The 7893-nt window shown below is 40.2% G+C and overlaps 1 pseudogene; it reads left to right on the top strand.

The window, feature by feature from the left end:
- The first annotated feature begins 4123 nt into the window (after positions 1–4123).
- On the top strand, positions 4124–4792 carry LOC114206321 (signal peptidase complex subunit 2 pseudogene; annotated as a pseudogene).
- The last annotated feature ends 3101 nt before the right edge of the window (positions 4793–7893 follow it).

Raw genomic sequence — 7893 nt, 5'->3', positions numbered from 1 at the left:
TTTCTTTCTTTCTTTCTTTCTTTCTTTCTTTCTTTCTTTCTTTTTCTTTCTTTCTTTCTTTCTTTTGGGGGGAGGGCAGAGAGAGAGAGAGAGAATCTTAAGCAGACTCTGCGCTGAGCACGGAACTTGGCACAGGACTCTGGGATCATGACTGAGCCAAAATCAAGAGTTGGACACTTAACCGACTGGGCTACCCAGGTACCCCATATTACACGTCTTTTAAAAAATAAGTTTAACCTTGGGATGTCTGGGTGGCATGGTTGGTTAAGCATCGGATTCTTGATTTCAGCTCAGGTTGTGATCTCAGGGTAGTGATATCAGGGTAGTGAGATCCAGCCCTGTGCTGAGCTCTGTGCTCAGAGTGGAGTCTGCTTAAGATTCGCAATTCCTCTGCCCCCTCCTCCCCTCTCAAATAAATGAATCTTTAAAAAAATAAAAATTAAGTTTAACCTCAACTTGCCTATATTATGCTATCTTGGTATTTATTTATTTATTTATTTTTTAAAGATTTTATTTATTTATTTGAGAGAGAGAGAATGAGAGATAGAGAGCACGAGAGGGAAGAGGGTCAGAGGGAGAAGCAGACTCTCTGCTGAGCAGGGAGCCCGATGTGGGACTCGATCCCGGGACTCCAGGATCATGACCTGAGCCGAAGGCAGTCGCTTAACCAACTGAGCCTCCCAGGCGCCTGCTATCTTGGTATTTAATGTAATATATATATTTCTATATTACAAATATATAACTATGCATGTATACATAAATTCACAACATATATAATGAAATATATATGTACACACACGCACACATATTTCAATATGATTGGGTTTCTGTGTAGTCTTATGTGTTTTATTTTATGCATTTAAAACTACTAATCTGGAAAGGTGTCTCTATACCTCACCAGACTGCCCAAGAGGACCAGGGGACATAAGAAAGCTAAGAAGCCCTGTTCTGAAAGCAGCACCAACCAAAGCTGTCCCCACTGAGAGGAAGATGGTCAGGGAATAAATAGCTACTGAATTCCTCCTCCCTTGATCCTTTGCTAAAGTTCCTTACTCTCTGAACCCTCCTCCAGAAGCCAGGTCAAGGGAGACTTTTAGAACATTCATAGAGGTCACCCTACAAGGACAGGCAGCAGAGCAGAGGGGAGGGAAGGGTGATTCTGGAGCAAGCAGTGCAAGATACCTGGAGGCTTTCTCTTCTTTTCCTCCCTGTGCTGTGTCACTGTGCCACACACTTTATGCTTCTTTCACAGTAATAGTATTTTATTTTATTTTTTTTAAAGATTGATTTATTTAGTTATTTATTAGAGAGTGAGCGAGAGCGAAACAGCATGAGGGGAGAGGGACAGACGGAGAAGCAGGCTTCCTGCTGAGCTGGGAGCCCGATGTGGGACTTGATCCCAGGACTCCGGAATCATGACCCGAGCCGAAGGCAGTTGCCCAACCAACTGAGCCACCCAGGCGCCCCTCACAGTAATAGTATTTTAATGACTTCAGTTCTGCTCAAAAAACATTTTTGAGTACCTACTAGAATCCACGATTCATATATTATCTTGCTAAATCCTTGAAAAGTGGATATTAGCATCTCCATTTTACAGAGCAAACAAGCTTGGTCACACAGTTAGCAAATGATAGAATTGACTCAGTGCAGGACCTTTCAACACTTTGCCTACAACATCTTTCTTTCTAATCAATTCATGCGGGTAGGGAGATAAAAGATTCTGAAACTATAGGAGAGAGGTAAAACAGGTCTGGGAACATTTGTACACAAGTGTGTTAGGTGTTGCTAGAAGCAACAGGCTTGTGCAACTTTATGTTTGGACTATAGGCTATCATAAAGAATAGAAGTTCAAGTTTAAACACTTATAGTACATACTCTAGGCCTATAAATAACTTAAGACCTATTTATAGGGAAATTTACCAGAATAAGCTTAGCAATTTCTCTTCTTTGTGAAGGCTTAAAGTTTTCTTGTATGTCTGGTTCCCCTTGTGTATACCCATGAAAGTTACATTCACATGAAATATGTATTACTTAGGCTTTTCTTTTTTTAACATTAACACTGCCCTAATTTAGCACCTCACAGTTGTCCTTGTCTTTTGCAATAACCTCCTAGCCCATTGCTCTGCCTCTCACCTCTTCAATAGAATGTATGGATAGTAAGTATGTTGTAGGTGCTAAACTCCTATTCTAAATCCTTACAGTTCAGTCAATCCTTATATATATATTAAACATTGCAATTAAATATATAATCAAATACAATTTAATGAATATTAAATATAATTTAAATATTAAAATAAAATATTAAAATTTAAATATTAAATATTCAAATATATTTAATTTTAAACATATACTTTTAAATTTTTATTTGAATTCAATTTAATTAACATATACTGTATTATTAGTTTCAGGAATAGAGTTTAGTGATTCATCAGTTGCCTATAACACCCAGTGCTCTTCACTGCACGTGCCCTCCTTAGTTCCCATCACCCCATTACCCCATCCCAAGGAAGTTCTGTCCTGTTCCTTCATGCTGCGCCTCTAGTTTCTCTCTTGGCTGGCCAGACCCATTTTAATTGGAGCGCTGACCGAGTCCAGTGAATTCAAATATCACAAAGACTTGATTCCTAAATCTTTATATCCATCTCTTCCTTAGTTTCAGACTCATTGCCTACTGCATGTCACCACATAGATAGATGGGCCAGGGCATCTCAGACTCAGCATGACCAAAAAGAACTCATCTTGTTCCCCTTAAAATTGTCCCTGAACTTCTCAACAAATAGTGCTGGAAAAATTGGGTATATGTAGATAAAAAAATGAAACCCGTACCTCATGCCATATACAGAAATAAACTCGAAGTGGATCATAGATGTAAAATATAAAGCCTAAATCTTTAAAACTTCTAGAATAGAATGTAGGATTTAAAATTTTGAAACCTTGGACAAGGCAATGATTTCTTAGCCAACACACAAGAAGTTCTAACTATAAAAAAAAAAAGTTTGATAGGGCGCCTGGGTGGCTCAGTTGGTTAGGCGACTGCCTTTGGCTCAGGTCATGATCCTGGAGTCCCGGGATCGAGTCCCGCATCGGGCTCCCTGCTCAGCGGGGAGTCTGCTTCTCCCTCTGACCTTCTTCCCTCTCATGCTTTCTCTCTACCATTCTCTCTCTCTCTCTCAATAAATAAATAAAAATCTTAAAAAAAGTTTGATACATTGGACTTCATCAAAATTAAGTACTTTTTGAAAGCATCATTGGAATTATGAAAAAACAAATCACAGAATGGGAGAAAATATTTGCAAATAATGTATGTGATAAAGGACTTATATTCAAATTAAAAAACTCTCACAACTCATTAATAATGACAACTAATTTGAATAGACATTTTACCAAAGATATGATCTTACAAGTACATGAAAAGTTATTCAACATCATTATTCATTGGAGAAATACAAATGAAAATCATGAGACTCCACCACACACCTATTAGAATGGCTTAGCTGAAAATTAGTAGCAATACCAAATGCTGGTGAAGATGCAGTGCATTTGGAACTCTTAGATTGCTAGTGGGAATTATAAAGGTATAGGCGTGGTAGAAAAGTCTGGCAGTTTCTGAAGATGCTAAATAAATACTTCCCATACCACTGAGAAATCCTCAGTCTTTACTCATGAGAAATGAAAACAAATGTATACATAAAGACATGTACTCGAATGTTCATAGCAGCTTTATTCATAATAGCCACAAACTGGAAACAACCCAAATGTCCTCAGCCAGTGAATGGATAAACCACTTATTACATACGATGGCATACTACTCATGACATAAAGGAGCAAAGTAGTGATACAGACAACAAGCTGCGTAAATCTCAAAAGCATTGTGTTAAGTGGGAAAAGACCACACAAAAGACTACATACTATATGATTCAATTTATGTGGAATTCTGCAAAGGCAAAAAAATCTAGAGGACCAGATCCGCGGTTGCCAGATCTGGGATAAAAGGAAGAGAGTGACTTCAAAGAAACACGAGAGGACTTTATAGGGTGATGGGAATATTGTATAACTCGATAGTGGAGGGAGTTACGTGACTATGTGCGTTTGTCAGACCTCAGAACTACACACCTGAGACAAGATGGTGGCGGCGTCTCCGCAGGGTGGGCGGACTGGTGCTGGCGGTGGTCCCAGCTGCAGGACAGGCAGTAGCCACAGAGACTTGTGGGACAAGTGGAAGGTTGATGATAAGCCTGTAAAAACTGACAAATGGGATACATCAGCTGTGAAGAATTCTTCGGGCGATTCTGCCAAAAAGGTACTTCTGGAAAAGTACAAGTATGTGGAGAGTTTTGGTCTGACTGACAGTCACTTCACCCTCTGTGCCATCTCCTGTTCCTTTGTCATAGTGGCTTTGATTTGGGATTATATGCACCCCTTTTCAGAATCTAAGCCTGTTTTGGCTTTGTGTGTCATATTCTATTTTGAGATGATGGGGACCCTGACCATTTATCCTCATATAAGTATAAGTAAGGCCCACAGGAGAGATCCTAGGAATGGATCCTGATGATATTTGGCAACTGTCCTCCAGTCTCAAAAGGTTCGCTGACAAACACACTCTGAAGTTGACTTCCATGAGTGGAAGAACAAAGCAGCAGTGAGAGTCCAAGTACATCAAGTCCACTGCTAACTTTTTGACCACAGCGTGACACTGGTCATGGATGCATATGAGCCTGAAATATCCAGGCTTCATGACATTCTTGCCACAGAAAGAAAAATAAAGCAGCGCCTGGGTGGCTCAGTCGGTTGAGTATCTGCCTTCGGCTCAGGTCATGATCCCAGAGTCCTGGAATCGAGTTCTGCATGAGGCTCCCTTCTCAGCGGGGAGTCTGCTTCTCCCTTTGCCTGCCGTTTTCCCTGCTTGTGCTTTCTCTTTCTCACTCTCTCTCAAATAAATAAATAAAATCTTAAAAAAAAGAAAGAAAAACAAAACCGCCAATTCTAAAAGCAGCTGTCTTGCTGCTGGATGATGCTGAATTTCAGGGTGAGGGAGAAGGAAACAGAGAACCTAAAATGGGTAAATAAGATATGTTAAAAATGGCCCTGTCTTGTCCTGAACTTTTAGTCCATTCTGGATAGGATCTTCTAGTTCAGATATGAGAAGTTGTAGTTCTGATATCTAACTTTATCCTTCTTGGTCTTCTGATTGCAGCGTTTTGATTTGCTTTTCTAGAAAAGCATTTTTTGCTAGCAACCCTACAGACTTCCTCCTTCATACCAAGCAGTACTTTATATCCTATAGCTTTGTGGTATACAGCATTTGAAGACTCAGTTTTTAAAATTGTTAACCTGTTGCTGACTTTCTTGTGTTAATTCCTGTTTCAACAGCTATTTCCCTTAATTTGGGATACAACTTCTTGTGTATGACAGCTTTCCTTCACACACCATCTTGTGGGTGTGTATATATCTGACTTGGGGAGAATTGGGAAAAAAAACACACAGCTTTTTCATTTGTTTAAAACAGACTTTCTGCCCATTACATTTTGTGATCTTAACCAATTAAAGAAGCCAGGGTCATTTTTAGTTTTATTCTGTCTGTGTTTTCCACTACTATACCCCTGTTGATTTGTTCGTGCCCTTTATTAACTGCCATTTTCCAAATTTTTTTTAATAAAAGGAAAGAAGATGTGAAAAAAAAAGAACTACATGCCTAAAATGGATTAATTTAAAAAATACTTCCCCCCAAATGACTTCTCCTTCAGTGTTCTCTACCTCAGGAACTGGTTCCACCTTCCAGTAAGGTCCCCGACCCTGATAACCTGGGTGATAATCTACTTTTCTCTTTGACCTCAGCAAAACAAGCAGTGGCAAAGTCAAACAAACTGTTCCTCCTTTAAAACTCCTGAATCTCCCTTCAGCTCTGCATCCCCACTGTTTCTTTTTTGTCCACACCATGATCCCCCATTGCCTGGATTACTGTGACAGCCCTGATAGGCCTCTCTGACTCTGGCATTGCCCCTTCCACTGCTGCTGTTGGGCCTATCAGAAAAGCACTCTTCTTAATGGCATTCTCCTGCTTGGAAATGTTCAGTATTTCCTATTCATTGCATATGGGATTAATACCACCTTCTATTCACATCTGGCCATTGCTTAGTTTTTCATTCTTATTTACCATCACCCTCCCATAAACTCCCTGTGCATTTTAACCTCACAGTACTTGCTCAGTTTATGTGAAGCATCTATGGTTTCTAGGATCATTTAAGCAAAAGCTCTGTGTGATATGAGGAATTCCATTACTCAACTCTTCACTGTCCAGACACCATTCAAACATGCCATCAATCTGGAAGGGCTTCCCTGAAATCTCTGTTTGGGCAAAACACCCTTCTCTGTGTCTCCATGGCACCCCATGCATGCCTTGAACACAGAACTTGCCGAATTGCACATTGTAAGGCTGAGCTTATTGAATACAGGTTGGTTATTTTTCATTCACTTATGCCAAGAACTCAGCAGAGTTCCTATTTTATAGTTGAACCAAATTTTGTTGGGCAAGTGTTCAATAGAAACATCCACAAGACAGGGCGCCTGGGTGGCTCAGTTGGTTAAGCGACTGCCTTTGGCTCAGGTCATGATCCTGGAGTCCCGGGATAGAGTCGCACATCAAGCTCCCTGCCCAGTGGGGAGTCTGCTTCCCCTCTGAACCTTCCCCCTCTCATGCTCTATCTCATTCTCTCTCTCAAATAAATAAATAAATAAATAAAAATCTTGATGGAGCAAGATGGCGGAGGAGTAGGAGACCTGGATTTCATCTGGTCTCAGGAATTCAGCTGAATAGGGATCAAACCATTCTGAACACCTACGAACTCAACAGGAGATTGAAGAAAAGAATAGCAACAACTCTCTGAACAGAAAAGCGACCACTTTCTGGAAGAATGACAAGACGAAAAAAATCACCTCAACAAAAAGAACAAGAGGTAGTACCCTCGGCCAGGGACTGACTCAATACGGACATTAGTACAATGTCGGACCTAGAGTTCAGAATCATGATTTGAAAGATACTGGCTGGGCTTGAAAAAAGCATGGAAGTTATTGGAGAAACCCTTCCTGGAGAAATAAAAGAACTAAAATCTAACCAAGTCGAAATCAAAAAGGCTATTAATGAGGTGCAATAAAAAATGGGGGCACGAACTGCTAGGATAAATGAGGCAGAAGAGAGAATCAGCGATATAGAAGACCAAATGATGGAAAATAAAGAGGCTGACAAAAAGAGAAACAACTACTGGATCACGAGGGCAGAATTCGAGAGATAAGTGATACGATAAGACGAAACTACATGAGAATAATTGGGATCCCAGAAGAAGAAGAAAGAGAGAGAAGGGCAGAAGGTATATTGGAGCAAATTATAGCAGAGAACTTCCCTAATGTGGGGAAGGAAACAGGCATCAAAATCCAGGAGGCACAGAGAACCCCTCTCAAAATCAATAAAAATAGGTCAACACCCCGACATCTAATAGTAAAACTTACGCGTCTCAGAGACAAAGAGAAGATCTTGAAAGCAGCTCCAGAGAAGAGATATGTAACCTATAATGATAGAAACATTAGATTGGCAACAGACCTATCCACAGAGACCTGGCAGGCCAGAAAGGACTGGCATGAGATCTTCAGAGCACTAAACGAGAAAAATATGCAGCCAAGAATACTGTATCCAGCTAGGCTATCATTGAAAATAGAAGGAAAGATAAAAAGCTTCCAGGACAAACAAAAACTAAAGGAATTTGCAAACATGAAACCAGCCCTCCAAGAAATATTGAAAGGGGGCCTCTAAGCAAAGAGAGAGCCTAAAAGCAGCAAAGATCAGAAAGGAACACAGACAATATACAGTAAGAGTCACCTTACAGGCAATACAATGGCACT

The sequence above is a fragment of the Eumetopias jubatus genome, unplaced genomic scaffold (genome assembly GCF_037043125.1).
Source record: "Eumetopias jubatus isolate StellerSeaLion01/CBP00866 unplaced genomic scaffold, mEumJub1_p1.0 scaffold_7, whole genome shotgun sequence".
NCBI lineage: Eukaryota > Metazoa > Chordata > Mammalia > Carnivora > Otariidae > Eumetopias > Eumetopias jubatus.
Note: the sequence above shows the minus strand (reverse complement) of the source record. Positions and strands in the feature narration are given on the sequence as shown.